The following is a 15,481-nucleotide window of genomic DNA, read 5'->3' on the forward strand; positions in this document are numbered from 1 at the left end:
CAAGGGTAGCATGATCATGGTTATTGACAGCTGTAGTTGTAAGAAGAGGTAATAAGAAAACTCTGAGTAGGTACCCAGCTGGGGAAAAGCATATTATAATTATTTCCCTATATGGATAAATGTGAAAGGTATATGATATATACTTAGGTGTATGAGGCATCCTGGTTTTTTGTTTTTTTTTTTGCATGAAGAAAATATGAAGTTAAAGATTTAAATTGAAAACGAATACAGTTGTATCGGTGTTGTACTTGTCATTGGCTAATATGCTTGTTGGCTTATAGATACTTCCTGTCAATTTCTGATTGGTTGATAAGTACTATCTGCTGATGCTCAATGTGTATAAGAAGGAAGCCCTAAAAGACAATTATAATTAGTAACAAAGTGCACAATTTATACTGGTATATTCGATTTCATTTCAATTTAAACAACTTCTATATATTTTCATTGTTGTAATATTTAAATGCAGCTCTTTCATTGGGATGACAGAATTATTTTGATAATGTCTTTTTTTTTTTTTTTTTTTTTTTTTTTTTTTAAGATTCTCGCTATTTTACTATTATTTTACTACTTTATGCTACTCACTACTATTCGGTAGATCTGTTTATACATTTTTACCTAGATCCTGCAGTGAATTCTAGGCAGCTTCTTTTTTGTGTCCCTACAATTTATTTCCTCTAATATAAGACAAAAAACATCTGATATCCATGGTGTATAGTGCACAATACAGAGTGCACACCTAGTACTGTTACAGCGATGTCTGACTATTGAGTAGGTGGCTCTGAACATTTTCTACAACTGGCTAGGGAATGTAGAAAAATAGTGAGTTGGGAAAGGAACAAGACTGTAGTATTATTTAGTATTTCTTTTTAAAGACACAATGAGTCCACGGATTTCATCCTTACTTGTGGGATATTCACCTCCTGGTCAGCAGGAGGAGGCAAAGAGCACAACAGCAGAGCTGCTATATATAGCTCCTCCCTTCCCTCCCACTCCAGTCATTCTCTTTGCCTACATTAGTGATAGGAGATGGCAAAATGAGGTGTTAGAAAAGATTCTTCAATCAAGAGTTTTTTATTTTTAAAGTAGTGCCAGAGAGTGCTGCTTTGTTCTAGGGTGTAGCCGTAGTCCATATCAGTCTCTACAGTAGAGCTTTTGGTGGCTTTAAAGCAATGGGAACTTGTGGGACATAATTCTCCCTGCGCCTCTCATACATGGTTTGCTGCCCTGCTTGTAAAAGTCTGAGGGAAGAGATAAACTCAGTACTTTTTATTTCCACAGGCCAATGTGAGGAGAAATTGAGGACCTCGCAAGCCGGGTGGGCTGCCTTACTGCCGGGCAGCAATTTAAGGTAAGTGCTGATTTTTATTTCTGGGGACACAGAAAGATTGGCACTTTTTCTCTATTAGGGGACACTAGATAACATTATCCCTAGGTGGGAGGTCATGTTATTGGGCAGTGATTGCAGGCACTGGTCATGGAGAAGTGGCTCTATCTTAATACTAGCATCTGACAACGGCTTTGTTTTACTCTAACAAGCCGTCTGGAGGGTTAGTTTTTTAATTCTCTTGATCGACCGCATATAAGGTGTGTCGCTGAAGGAGGATGATATGATAGATGTTATTTTACCCCTGGACGTTTTTATTACTGTATAACTGAAGGGAGGCTTATTTATCCCTTGTTGGGTTGAGCACTAGTTCTCCCGGCGGCTCCACTTGTTATAATTTAGCCTCCCAGGAGGTTTAGCTTCTTACGCCCACGATAGGCGGAGCTATGTTGCACGGCATGTTTGCGCACCATTGCTGGGGCAATCTGTGCTCCCTAAGGCTTTAGTTAGTGTTTCTAGCTGGATGGGAGGTTTTGCCGCCATGATTCTCCCGGCATTACTAATTTAGCCGCACGGGAGATTTATTTTGTCACGCCCACGATGGGCGGAGCTATCCTACACATCTTGGCGCGTCTTTGTTCCTATCCGTTGGATCAGAGAGTTATAGTGGGTTTTCTCTGCTGCTTTTGTTGTCACGCAGCAGAAAGACTTTGCTCTGTCTTTAGAAGTTTTTTCCCCGGATACTATACAGTTTCCTTCTATTTCTTGGGCAATACGGTGTCAAGTCTCCTCAGGTTCTCTGAGGTTTGGGGATGGTTTCATTTTTATGTTACATAATCACATAATAGCACAGTTGTTTTTAAACGGCACAAAAGGGTGCTTTCAGTCTCTGTACACTCTAAATATTTTACATATATCTGTTCTTGAAATAAACTTTTTGTTAATTTGTTTTTTTCTACTCAGAAAAATAACTAGTTACTGTTTAAATTTAAGGAGACAGTAACATTTTTTTATGCGTTAATTTTCTGAAGGGTACATACGTTATGCAAATATTGCAGGCGAATATAAGTTACTCTGCACAGAAAAGTAAACGGTCTCAGTTTAAAAGTTAGAGACAGTAAAAGTTTGTGTGTGTTAATTTTTATTAAGAAATTACAGCTGTTTATTTGTGTAAATTCATCCTTTGTGACTTAGGATGGAACTAAAGCACACAACATTAGAGTTTCCTTTAAGATTAAAGAGACAGTGATTTTTTTATGTATAAATTTTATTAAAAAACAACAACAACAAAAACACTTTTTTTTCTGAATCTATTCCCTCTAAAGCAATTGCTGTTTAGGAGTCTGTTGACAATGGTCAAGTTATGCCACAAATTTCCCCTATAGTGTCCCACAAAATGTTATGGCCCACATGCAGTGCCCTGCGCTTCCTTTTTCACTCCACTGGGAGTTATGATGCATTATATGTTTTTCCCATGAGGTAGAGAGGAATTATTTCAGTAGTTGCTATTCCTAAGGGTTCCTCCATGTTACTGAAGGAGGAAGATACTTTGGGATTATCTGAGAGAGAATTCTTAGACTCAGATAGAATTGTTACTTTAGGAGTTATCTATCCTGGGCAATTCCAACATAGTACATCCAGTAAAGACATTTCCGGTGTAATCTATACTAGTGCGCCCAGTGAATTATAAGAATGGACGCATTCCCTATATTTACAAAACTGTTTCCCATAGCCGACTCAGCTAAGGAGGCTGGACAAACATTCTCTAGTGGGGGACGGAGTAGTTTCAGCTTAGCTAAGTGAACTACTATACCCTTAGAGGATAGTTGGACATAAATTACAAGTGGGATGTACACCAGGGCTTACAATGGCAACCAGCTGTGTACTTGACTACCGTCACTAGTGCGACGGCAGATTGGTTTGATGCGTTGTATGATGCTACTAAGTCAGAAACTTCCCTGGATAAACTCCAGGACAGGATAAAAGCTTTCAAATTGGCTAATTCCTTTATTTCAAATTCTTCCCTTCAACTTATCAAAATAGGTTGCTCTGTTTCAGCTCACAGAGTTTTTTGGTTAGAGCCTTGTTCTACGGATATATGCTCTAAGTCTAAGCTTTTAGTGATTCCTTACAAGGAGAGGACCCTGTTGGGACCTGGCTTGATGGAAATAATCTCTCTTGAAAATTTAAAGATTTATAAAAAAAAAAAAAAAAGAAAAAATCATAGCCTGCTGTTGAATCAAAGACAGCATGAAGGACATGCCCCCGATCCAGGATCGCATCTTGTAAGGGGCAGATTTTCTGTCTTCGCTCAGGCTTGGGTTCGAGATCAAAAGCTTTCCTCCCCAGAGGCAGGTTTTCTGTTTTCAAGATTATCTGTAGATCAGACAAAAAAAGAGGTGTTCTTGCACTGTGTAGGAGACCTCTCAGACCTGGGAGTGCTTGTTCCAGTTCCAATACAGGTACAGGTCTGGGTTTTTTATCCCAATCGGGTTGAGGTTCCCAAAAAAGGAGGGAACCTTCAGACCACTTTTTAGATTTTGTGAGTCTACACAAATTTCTTAGTGGACCGTCCTTCAAGATGGAAACTATTCGTTTCATTCTTCCTTGGTTCCAAGAGGGTCAATTAATGACAAAAGTGGATTTAAAGGACGCGTATCTTAATTTGCCATTCACGAGAATCATCTTGAGTTCTAGGTTTGCCTTTCTAGACAAACACTTCCAGTTCGCGGTTCTTCCTTTCGGTTTTGCCACAGCTCTCAGAGTTTTCACAAAGGCTCCGGGATCGCTGTTGGCGGTGTTTCGGTTATGGGGCATTGCAGTGGCGTCCTATTTGGATGACATCCTAGTCCAGGCGCCATCTTTATAGCAAGCAAGATTTCACACGGACATGGTGTTATCCTTCCCGTGATCTCATGGGTGGAAGGTAAATTTGGAAAAGTGTCCCTTAGTCCCAAGCACAAGGGTAAGTTTCTTGGGAACCATAATAGTTTCCATATCAATGAAGATTTTTCTGATAGAAGTCAGGGAATCAAAGATTATCGATACTTGTATAGTCCTTCAGTCCATTCCTCGGTCTTCAGTGGTTCAGTGCATGGAGGTAATCGGGCTGATGGTGGCGGCATTGGACATCATTCCATTCGGTTCCATCTCAGACCTCTGCAGCTAAACATGCTCAGGCAATGGAACGGGGATTATGCAGACTTGTCTCCTCGAATAATTCTGGAACAGGAGACAAGGAACTCTCTTCATTGGTGGTTGTCTCTGGATCATCTCTCCCAGGGGACCTGCTTTTGCAGACCATCTTGGGTGATTGTGACAACAGACACCAGCTTTCTGGGGTGGGGAGCAGTCTGGGGCTCCCTGAAGGCTCAGGGAGTTTGAACTTAGTCAGAGTCTGTTCTTTCTATAAACATTCTGGAGCTGAGAGAGATCTTCAATCCTCTTCTGGCCTGGACTTAGTTGGTAACGGTCCAGTTTATCAAGTTCCAGTCGGACAACTTAACTTCAGGCTTACATCAATCATCAGGGAGGAACGAGGAGTTCCTTAGCGATGACAGAGGTAGCCAAAATAATCTAGTGGGCAGAAGTCCCACTCTTGTTACCTATCGGCGATCCACATCCCAGGGGTGGACAATTGGGAAGCGGATTTCCTAAGCAGGCAGACTTTTTATCCAGGGGAGTGGGAACTCCATCCGGAAGTGTTCTCAAACATAGTTCTCCAGTGGAGTCAACCAGAATTGGATCTCATGGCATCTTGACAGAATGCCAAGCTCCCGAGATACGGGTCAAGGTCCAGGAACCCACAGGCGGAACTGATAGATGCTCTGGCGGTCCCTTGGTTTTTCAGTCTAGCATACCTACTTCCTTTGTTTGCTGTTCTTCCTCGGGTAATTGCTCTAATCAAACAGGAGAGGACTTCGGTGGTTTTCATAGCTCCGGCTTGGCCTCGCAGGATTTGGTATGCGGATCTGGTGGAGTTGGTATCTCTACCGCCTTTGAGACTTCCGTTGAGGAAGGACCTTTTGATTCAGGGACTTTTCCTTCATCCAAATCTAGTTTCTCTGGAGCTGACCGCTTGGAGTTTGAATGCTTAATTTTATCCAAGCGAGAGTTTTTTTCTGATTTGGTCATAGAGACCATGATTCAGGCTCGTAAGCCTGTGACTAGAAGGATTTACCATAAAGTTTGGCGTAAATACCTTTATTGGTTTGAATCCGAGGGCTACTCATGGAGTAGGGTTAGGATTCATAGAATTTTGTCTTTTCTCCAAGAGGGTTTAGAGAAGGACTTCTCGACGAGTTCTCTGAAGGGTCAGGTCTCAGCTTTATCTATTTTGTTACACTAACGTCTGGCGGAGATTCAAGATGTTCAATCTTTTTGTCAGGCCTTGGTTAGCATCAGGCCTAGGCCTGTGTTCAAACCAGTTACTCCTCCATGGAGTCTTAATTTAGTTCTCAAAGTTCTTCAGGTTCCGTTTGAGCCTATGCATTCCTTAGATATTAAGTTACTATCTTGGAAAGTTTTTTGTTTCTTGCAGCTATTTCTTCTGCTTGAAGAGTGTCAGAACTCTCAGTATTACAGTATGTGTCACCTTACGTTATTTTCCATTCAGATAAGGTTTTACGTACTAAATTAGGATTTTTTCCTGAGATTGTTTCTGATCGGAACATTAATCAGGAGATTGTTGTTCCTTCCTGGTTTCTTAATCCTTCTTCTCAAAAGGAATGGCTTCTGCACAATTTGGACATGGTCAGTGCTTTAAAGTTTTGTTTACAGACGTCTAAGGACTTTCGCCAGTCTTCTTCTTTGTGGTTTTCTCAGGAAAACGTAAGGATCTGAAAGCTACGGATACTTCTCTTTTTTTTTTTTTTTTTTTTTTTTTTACCTTTTTTCTTTTTTTTAAATATTTTTATTGAGGCAAACAGCAAATACAACAGTCACAGAATGAATAATACAGGTCTATAGTCGCAATCAATAAAATAACATTAGATAAGGTGTTAACCCAGGCACAATATTACCCCTCATCAATGCCTCTTATTTTAACAATTAAGGACAGTAGCGTCTTCTGCAAAATAGAGATCCACTTATGGGATCTGATAACTGGGACTTATCTGAAGACATGTCTCGTGACTCCAGAGAGTCCTCATCATTGATTAGAGATTATGAGGATTGCAAGCTTGCTCTAATCTTAATTGAACAACGTATAGATATTATATATTTTTAGGTAAGCATAACATATGTTGAAAGAGGTCGCATCAATCAGCATAACAACATAAGATATAACATTAATCACCACTGTGACAGCTATATGAAAAATGCAAGATTTACTTCCAGGAAATCTGTGTCCCAATATGTATAGTAATATAGCTGTTTGGGTTGTTGTTCTTAAGATTAAAGTCAGACAGATTAAAAATAGGAGCCACAGGTCTGAAGGGTTAATAAACTAGTTTGACATAAAAGGTGGTCAAAGATATATGGCCCCAAGGTCTGCTGAGGGCAAGCAAATGATTATGTCAACCTAGATGCTAGTCACTATGAGATACTACTGTTAGCAGTTATTAATTTAACCAGAGGTCGCAACTTGATAGGTCTGAGAAAAACTTGCAGCTAGGGTGTATGTCATCCATGATATTCATTCCCAACAAGTTATCACCTAGCCACCCGAACCAACCAGTTCATCAACAGGAGCTCTCAAACACACTTGTAGACAGACATGTTGACCACATCTGTAATCCTTGAACCCAAATCCTCATATCGCAAATTCAAACTCAGGTATTAACAATATACGTAAACTAACAGTCATTTCTGACCTAACTGGGTGAGCATACTACAAGCAATAAGATATACATAAACCTTTCAGTATAAAGATCCGGAGAGTCTTTTTTACACTCGCACAGAAACAAACGAAAACAGAGGCTCTACGGACAGGGCAGAGACTACCTAACTCTGCCAAAAGGGAGTATGGTGGATAAACTGATTATCCCTCACCCCACAAAAAAAATGGGGTTTTGGATCAAGAGTTCTCAAAATTCACACAGTAGAAACTCCAAGGGTACTGGGCTTATTATCTATCTATTAATATACTATAATTAACCGGATTAACTCATAAACAATATATAGATGGGTTGTTATACATTCCTAAATTGTCAGTATCCAGCATGGGAGAGGTGAAACATAAAAGTCAATGATACTTAACTCAGATCTCACACTAGCCAGTATAAATGCATTCGTACATGATCTCCCATGGGAAAGAGATAGCCCAAATATGCAAGAACGAATAGGCTCCCACAAGAGAAGACAAAAGAAAAGACAAGCAGGCAACAATGCAACACAGGACACCAGGAACTCAAGAATCAGAAGGGCCTATTATAATGTAGATAGAAAGCATACGTGAAATGTTCAGGCTCCTTGTAAAAACATACAGCATGGCATGTAAAGGGAGACGTCTGAAAAGTGGCCTGCCAGTGCAACAGTCAACATGCAGTAAATAAACACTCAGACATCACTCCACAATATCCATACACACACCTGCCAATAAGATTGCATTCAAACTTTATCATATATACGTAGAAGCAGCATATAAATGAGAAGTGGCTAAATACTTACAGTGAAGGATATTATAAAGGGAAGGAACATTTAGTAATGTGGAAGAGGATACTGCAGGGGATATATAAAGGCAGTAAAAATACTTAAATATCTTAACATTCATAACTATTACCAATAAGTCCTCATTTCAGCTACACATAATAAAACAGGGTCTTGCTGCACAGTATTTAGTCTGTATGAGTGCTGATGTAACTTATTGCATATAATTGGCTTTTTTCATCCCTTAGCATGAAGTGCTAAGGACCATTAGTGACAAGTCCTCCTTTATTCTGCACCTAAAGCGAACATCCAGAGGGTTCAATCCCAGTATCCACACAGTCTCAGATAGTTATCATAAATGTAGATTCTTTGGGTATACCTTTAGCGGGATTTAAGTCCAGGAGCTGAATTACAGGCAAAAGCACACTCAACAAGTAAGATGGTATTGTGAGCGCTCAGTAATTACTGGTATAATAAAAGTTGTCACCCAACTCCAGTTTTTGTGGTATCCTCAGCGAGCCAGAAATCCTCCCGCCCCGGCGCCACCATAAGTAAGATAATTTCCTTAGCTAGGACCCTTGCACCGCTCCTCTCAAGGCCCCAGATCATACAGATTTCCAGTGCGGTACAACGGTGTGAGGCCAACAGCGCTGTGCTCACATCAGCAGGACCGCGGTCACGGAGGCCGGTCACTCTCCCTCTTGCACTTGGCTCCGCGGTAGTGATCATCAAACACCTCCAGTCGCAGTTTTCGGTATGACCCACCATGTTGTCGCCATCAGGGGGAAGCCCTCCAGGCCCAGAAGCACATTTCACAGGGTTTAACATATTACGAGCTAGCAGTACAGGGACTTCACAGACAGGTCCACCTGGTAGTTGCTCCACTGTAAGGAGATCCGGCAGCATGCAAGAGACCCCAGCACTTAGCTGCGCATTTCTAGATTTCTCACTGATATCTACCTCTCCCTCCTTCTTAGCTAAGATAGGTTTCCCTGTTATGCGCGCCATTTCGATCTTTGTCAATAGGTCATCAAACCTGTTGAGGATCTGTCGCTCATATTCAGCAAGTAGAGTCTGTAGTATGGCGCAGATGCCTTTCTCCATAGTCGATGTGCGGCCTGTTGTTTCTTCAGAAATATTGATACATCAAAAAAATCACCTTGTTTGCTATAGCCAGATGGTTTACATAAGCCTCCCGAGGTTCTTGATGATAACCTGGTATCCGATTATTGATTTACAGGAGGAAAGCTAGATAAGTTGAAAATAAAATCAGGAGCCTCATAAATGCACGTCTTCTTGCCTTGGCTGCTGGCTCCGCCCCCACTTCTCTTTCTTTTTGACTGAAGAGCATATTGCGTTTTGCTTATGAGTCTGCTGGACAGCAGCCTCTCGAGAGAGAGTTACGGCTCATTCCACTAGGACTGTTGCTTCCTCATGGGCATTCAAAAATGAAGCTTCTGTAGAACAGATTTGCAAGACTGCAACTTGGTCCTCTCTTCACACTTTTTCTAAATTTTACAAATTTGATACTTTTGCCTCGGCTGAGGCTATTTTTGGGAGAAAGGTTCTTAAAGCAGTGGTGCCTTCCGCTTAGGTTCCCTGTCTTGTCCCTCCCTTATCATCCGTGTTCTCTAGCTTTGGTATTGTATTCCACAAGTAAGGATGCTTACCTGATAAATTTGTTTCTTTTTAGACACAATGAGTCCACGGCCCGCCCTGTTTCTCTGAGACAGGTTATTAATTTTTGTAAACTTCAGACACCTCTGCACCTTGGCTTTTCCTTTCTCTTCCTAACTTCGGTCGAATGACTGGAGTGGGAGGGAAGGGAGGAGCTATATATAGCAGCTCTGCTGTGGTGCTCTTTGCCTCCTCCTGCTGACCAGGAGGTGAATATCTCAGTAAGGATGAAATCCGTGGACTCATCGTGTCTAAATAGAAACAAATTTATCAGGTAAGCATAAATTTTCTTTTCATTTAGGAAATCAAAACACAGGCAAGTTCACTCGCAAATGTAACAACTTTATCTGCAAAATTTTAATATATTTATATGCAGTGCCCTCCACTTATAGTGGCAGCCTTGGTAAATATGCAAAGAAGGCTGTGAAAGTTTGTATTTAACATTTTGATCTTTTGTTCAAAAATACACAAAAAATACTCTGCTCTTGTGGATGTCAAACAATTGCAAACACAACACAGGTTTATCAAAAAAATTGTTGTTAAATATATGTGTGGCGCAATTATTGGCACCCTTTTAGTCAATACTTTGTGCTACCTCCCTTAGCCAAGATAAGAGCTCTGAGTCTTCTCATAAAATGCTTGATGAGGTTGGAGAAAACATGGCAAGGAATCTGAGACCATTTCTCCTTAAAGAATCTCTCCAGATCCATAAAAGTTTGAGGTTGATGCTGGTGGACTTTCCTCTTCAGTTCACCCCACAGGTTTTCTATTAAGTTCAAGTCAGGGAACTGGGGTGGCCATGGGAAGAACCTGATTTTGTGCTCAGAAAACCATTTTTGTGTTGATGTTGATGTTTGTTTTGGATCATTGTCTTGCTTGAAGATCCAACCATGACCCATTTTAAGCTTTCTGGCAGAGGCAGTCAGGTGTTCATTTAATATCTGTTTATATTTGATAGAGTCCATTATGCCATGTATCCTAATAAAATATCCAGGTCCTCTGTCAGAAAATCAGCTCCAAAACATTAAAGAGCCATTGTCATATTTAACCGTGGGAATGAGGTACTTTTCCATATGGCTACATCTGTCTTTGCCAAACCCACCTCTATTTTGGTTTCATCTGACCATAGAACCAGATCCCATTAGTGTCTGGCAAACTGAAGATGCTTGAGTTTGTTTTATGATAAGAGTAGTGGATTTTTTTTTCTTGAAACCCTTCCAAACATCTTGTGGTGATGTAGGTGACGCTGGATTGTAGTCTTGGAGACTTTCTGACCCCAAGACGCAACTAACTTCTGCAATTCTCCAGCTGTGATCCTTGGAGATATTTTGGTTACTCGAACCATTCTCTTCACAGTATGTTGAGACAATGTAGATATGCGTCCTCTTCCAGGTTGATTCAGGGCATTTGTAGTTGACTGTAACTTCTTAATTATTGCCCTGATGGTGGAAATGGGCATTTCTTTCATGTAAGTGGCAAGAGTCCATGAGCTTGTGACGTATGGGATATACATTCCTACCAGGAGGAGGCAAAGTTTCCCAAACCTCAAAATGCCTATAAATACACCTCCCACCAAACACATACCTCTGTTTTACAAACTTTGCCTCTTATGGAGGTGGTGAAGTAAGTTCTGCTTGATTTCTTTTGTGATAGGCGCTTCTAAGCATTCTGAAGTCCAATTCCTCTCAGAGTTTGTCAGAGGCATGTGAAGGGAGTATTGCCTATTGATTTATGGTTTCACCCATGGGAAATCCTTTCAAAGGCTCGCTGTAATCGGTCGCAGGGATTCATCTCCTGCCTCCCTTTTCAGATCGATGTTATACTCCTATACCATTACCTCTGCTGATGTTTTTCAGTACTGGTTTGGCTGTCTGCTATATGTGGATGGGTGTCTTCCGGTAAGTATGTATAATTTTTTAAGACACTCTCAGCTATGTTTGGCACTTTATGTTATAAAGTTTTAAATATATGTATTTACTTATATTTGCCAAGAGTCAGGTCTGTGTATATTTCCCTTTTCTGCAGTCTATCAGTTTCAGTATGGAATTTGTATTTGGGAAGATTATTTTTCTTACCTTGGGTTCTAGTTTTTTCAATTTGACTTTGTTTTCCAAAATTTTCGCGGGCAAATTAGGCTCGCGAGGACGCAAAATGCCGTTCTTTATGGTGTCATTCTTTTTTGGCCGCGGAATCGTGTCTAGGGTGGTGCAAGTTTTGGCATTTCCTGCGTCTTTGTTGATGTAAGTTGTTTTGCGTGACGTTGCGCTTGTTATGACGCGAGTTGCATCATTTACTGATGTTAGCTATGGCAGCAAAAAAAATTTTGGAACTTCCTTTTGCGTCATACTTGGCACAAAAAGTTTTTTTATATTACCCCTCTTCCTTTATTGCTTCTGGTTCTCTTCATATTACAAGAACCATAATGCTTAGTTTTTTGCATTTTACTTTAGCATAAGCATTTTTTCCCATTCCTGAAACTGCTATATGAAGAAATTTTATATTTTGTTTAAATGTTGTTTTTTTCATTTTGCAAGATGTCTGTCTGATCCTGCCTCTGATGTTGCTGTAGAAATCATGCTGCCTGAACACAGTTCTACCAAAGCTAAGTGTGTCTGCTGTAAATTAACGGATGTTATTTCTTCAGCTCAATTATGGGGCATCTGTCATGCTAAGCTTTTGCATGTGGATAATGTTTCTATTAGTACTAATACATCGTCTGTTCTCATATTTCTGATGAACTTGACCGATAGCATACTGAAATGTCCTCTGCTGATGAGGATTCCTCTGGTTCAGAGGATCCCGATTCAGATTCTATAATTGACATCTTCCTATCTGTTTAAGATTGATTATATTCGCTCTTTGTTAAAGTAAGTTCTGGTTACTTTGGGTATTGAAGAGTCTAGTCCTCTTGATAAAAAAAACAGTAAACATTTAAATTCTGTTTTTAAACCTCCTAAGGTTGCTCCTGAGGTTTTTCCTATTCCAGATGCTGTTTCTGATATGATTACTAAAGAATTGTCTAAGCCTGGTTCTTCTTTTAATCCTTCTTCTAGGTTTAGAAAGTTGTATCCTCTACCTGTGGCTAATTTGGAGTTTTGGGAAAAAGTCCCTAAGGTTGATGGGGCTATTTCCACTCTTGCCAAATGTACTACTATTCCTATTGAAGATAGTACTTCTTTTAAGGATCCCTTAGTTAGAAAGATTGAATCTTATCTAAGGAAAGCTTATTTACATTCTGGTTATATTCTTAGACCTGCCATTTCTATGGCTGATGTGGCTTTTGCTTCAACTTTTTGGTTGGATAGTTTAGCTCATCAGGTAGAAGATCATGATTTTTCCAGCATTATTCTTCTGCTTCAACATGCTAATCATTTCATTTGTGATGCTATATTTGACATTATTAAGATCGATGTTAAATCAATGCCTCTAGCTATTTTAGCCAGAAGAGCTTTATGGCTTAAATCTTGGAATGCTGACATGGTGTCTAAATCTAGATTATCTTTGTCTTTCCAGGGTAAGAATCTATTTGGTTCTCAATTGGATTCTACTATTTCCACTATTACTGGGGGGAAAGAAGTTTTTTACCTCAAGATAAAAAGTCGAAAGGTAAATTTAAGGCTCCTAATCTTTTTAGTTCCTTTCGTCATAATAAGGAACACAAGACGACTCCTTCCCCTAAGGCCTCTGGTTCCAATTGGAGACCATCTTCAAATTGGAATAAAACCAAGCCTTATAAGAAACCAAATCCAGCTCCCAAGACTGCATGAAGGTGCGGCCCTCAATCCAGTTCAACTGGTGGGGGGCAGATTGAAATGATTTCAGGAAATTTGGTCAGGTTCCTTCCGTTCAGAATCAGTGGATTCAGAATATTGTCTCTCAAGGGTACCGAATAGGTTTTTAGAATGAGACCTCTCGTGAGAAGATTCTTTCTTTCTCATGTTCCAACAAATCCTGTGAAGGCTCAGGCTTTTCTGAATTGTGTTTCAGATCTAGAGCTTTCAGGAGTGATTGTTCCAGTTCCTTTAAAGGAACAGGGTTTGGGGTTCTATTCAAATCTATTCAATTCATCCAGACCATTATCGGTTTCTGAGATTCTCTTTGCTAGACAAGCATTACCAGTTTGTTGCTCTTCCATTTGGCCTAGCAACAGCTCCAAGAATCTTTTCGAATGTTCTCGGTGCCCTTCTATCTGTAATCAGAGAGCATGGTATTGCGGTGTTTCCTTATTTGGACAATATCTCAGTACTATCTCAGTCTTTTCATTTAGCAGAATCTCACACGAAACAACTAGTCTCATTTCTTCAAAGGCATGGTTGGAGGATCAATTTACAAAAAAGTTTCTTGATTCCTTAGACAAAGGTCACCTTTTTAGGTTTCCAGATAGATTCAGTGTCCATGACTTTGTCTTTAACAGACAAGAGACAAATGAAATTGGTATTAGCTTGTCTAAACCTTCAGTCTCGATTGTTCCCTTCAGTAGCTATGTGCATCAAAGTTTTCAGTCTTATGACTGCAGCATCCAACGCGATCCCCTTTGCTAGTTTTCATATGAGACCTCTGCAACTTTGCATGCTGAATCAATGGAGCAGGGATTATACTCAGATATCACAACTGATATACTTAAATCCCAACATTCGACTCTCTCTGTCATGGTGGGTGGACCATCATCGGATTGTTCAAGGGGCCTCTTTTGTTTGTCCTTCCTGGACTGTGATCTCAATAGACGCAAGTCTTGCAGGTTGGGGAGTTGTCTGGTGGTCTCTGACTGCACAAGGGGTTTGGAAACCTCAAGAGGCGAGGTTACCAATCAATATTTTAGAACTCCGTGCTATCTTCAGAGCTCTTCAGGCTTGGCTTCTGTTAAAGAGAGAACTTTTCATTCGTTTTCAGACAGACAATATCACAACAGTGGCATATGTCAATCATCAGGGAGGGACTTGCAGCTCTTTAGTAATGAAAGAAGTATCTTGGATACTTTCTTGGGCAGAGTCCAACTCTTGTCTAATCTCTGCGATTCATATTCCAGGAGTAGAAAATTGTGAAGCAGATTATCTCAGTCATCAGACTTTGCATCTGGAGGAGTGGTCTCTCCATCTAGATGTGTTTCATATAAGGTTGTACAAATATGGGGTCTTCCAGAAATAGATTTGATGGCCTCTCGTTTGAACAAGAAACTTTCCAGATATCTTTCCAGATCCAAGGATCCTTGGGCAGAGATGGTGGATGATTTAGCAGTTCCTTGGTTTTACCAACCTGCTTACATTTCTCCGCCTCTAGTTATTCTTCCAAGGGTGATCTCCAAGATCATAATGGAACAATCTCATGTGTTTCTGATAGCACCAGCATGGCCTCACAGGTTCTGGTATGCGGATCTTGTACGAATGTCCAGTTGCCAGCTTTGGCCACTTCCTTTAAGGCCAGACCTTCTGTCTCAAGGGCAGTTTTTTCATCAGGATCTCATATCTCTAAATTTGATGGTATGGAAATTGAATGCTTAGTTCTTAGTCATAGAGGTTTCTCTGACTCAGTGATTAACACTATGTTACAGGCTCGTAAATCTGTTTCAAGGAAGATTTATTATCGGGTTTGGAAAACCTATATTTCATGGGGCTCCTCTCATAAATTTTCTTGGCATTCTTTTAGAATTCCTCTGATTTTACAATTTCTTCAGGATGGTTTGGATAAGGGTTTGTCTGCAAATACTTTGAAAGGACAAATCTCTGCTCTTTCTGTTTTATTTCATAGAAAGATTGCTAAACTTCCTGATATTCACCGTTTTGTTCAGGCTTTGGTTCGCATCAAACCTGTTATTAAGTCTATTTCTCCTCCTTGGAGTCTTAATTTGGTTTTAAGGACTTTGCAGGCTCCTCCTTTTAAGCCTATGCATTCTTT

The 15,481-nt window shown here is 40.2% G+C and overlaps 1 protein-coding gene across 2 annotated transcripts in view; it reads left to right on the forward strand.

The window, feature by feature from the left end:
• PLCD1 (phospholipase C delta 1) overlaps positions 1-15,481 on the forward strand; it is a 381,478-nt gene that overhangs the window by 261,311 nt on the left and 104,686 nt on the right. The gene's annotated exons all lie outside the window — the stretch shown is intronic.

This window comes from Bombina bombina, chromosome 5 (assembly GCF_027579735.1).
Source record: "Bombina bombina isolate aBomBom1 chromosome 5, aBomBom1.pri, whole genome shotgun sequence".
In the NCBI taxonomy this organism is placed as follows: domain Eukaryota; kingdom Metazoa; phylum Chordata; class Amphibia; order Anura; family Bombinatoridae; genus Bombina; species Bombina bombina.